The sequence below is a fragment of the Orycteropus afer genome, unplaced genomic scaffold (assembly GCF_000298275.1).
Source record: "Orycteropus afer afer isolate SDZICR_OR568_19922 unplaced genomic scaffold, OryAfe1.0 scaffold00287, whole genome shotgun sequence".
Lineage (NCBI taxonomy): Eukaryota > Metazoa > Chordata > Mammalia > Tubulidentata > Orycteropodidae > Orycteropus > Orycteropus afer.
The window spans coordinates 3,685,248-3,686,482 of NW_006921874.1; positions in this window are offsets into that span (position 1 = coordinate 3,685,248).

The following is a 1,235-nucleotide window of genomic DNA, read 5'->3' on the forward strand; positions in this document are numbered from 1 at the left end:
GAAGGAAGTCTAGGCAATCTACTTCCATAAAGATTTACCACCTCAGAAACCCAATGGGGGTAGCTATGAGTCAGAATCGACTTGATGGCAGTGAGTTTGGTTTTTGGTTTGGAAGGCGCTCTGGTGGTACAGCTAACCAGAAGTATTGCGGTTCAAACCCAGCAGCCACTTCATGGAAGGAAGATGGGGCAATCTACTTCTGTAAAGATTTACCACCTCAGAAACCCACAGGGGGTCACTATGAGTTGGAATCAGCTAGATGGCAGTGAGTCTGGTTTTTGGTTATACAAAGAAGCTGGTTTGCACAATCATTCACAGAGCTCCTCAGAGCCCTGAAGAAAATCAAGTGAGCTCTCTCCTCACACAAATCAAATATGCTTTTACGAATAATAAACTGTCTAAATTTTTTCATGGCTATAGCATAATTCCAAAAACCAAACTCACTGCCATCAAGTTGATTGCAACTCATAGCGACCCCTCCTTGGGTTTCTGAGGTGGTATCTCTATGAAGTACATTGCCCAGTCTTCCTTCTGAGGAATGGCTGGTGGGTTTGAACTGCCAGCCTTCTGGTTGGCAGTCAAACACCTTAGGCACTATGCCACCAAAGCTCCCATTACATAATTAAAATTTACTATTAGATTGGTGTTTACATTATCTTCCTGAAGCTGTAGCCCAGAAAGGAGCTTCACGTTCTGTGGTATATAGGAGAAACTGCTAAATTAACTTCATATTGATTTACAACAAATGGTGTATGATTTGTATATGCCCCGCAAAAATAGACCTATAAAAATGAAAGCCTCACAGATCCACCTCAAGGCAAAAACATTATTTCTTGGCCGTTGGTTTGGATTTGGAAGCTTCAGCTATAAGTATTTTGTGAAAATATAAGTCACAGACAGAAGGTATTAATATTGTGAAGCAACAATTACTACTAGTAGTCAGTATGGGAATACTTTTAAGTAGCTCAAAAGGAAAACAACGTAAGGTGGTCAACTTGCTTGTTGCCTATGGAAAGTCATTAGCAGAGAAGGCTTCTTGCATGTTAAATCATAGAAACAGAAGGCTGGAAGAACTTTTGTTGTTGTTGTTGTTGTTATGTGCCCTCGAGTCAAACCTGACTCATAGCGACCCCTGCTTGGGTTTCCGAGGCAGTATCACTACGGAAGTAGGATTGCCCAACCTTCCTTCCGAGGAGTGGCTAGTGGGTTTGAACCGCCAGCCGTCTGGTTAGCAG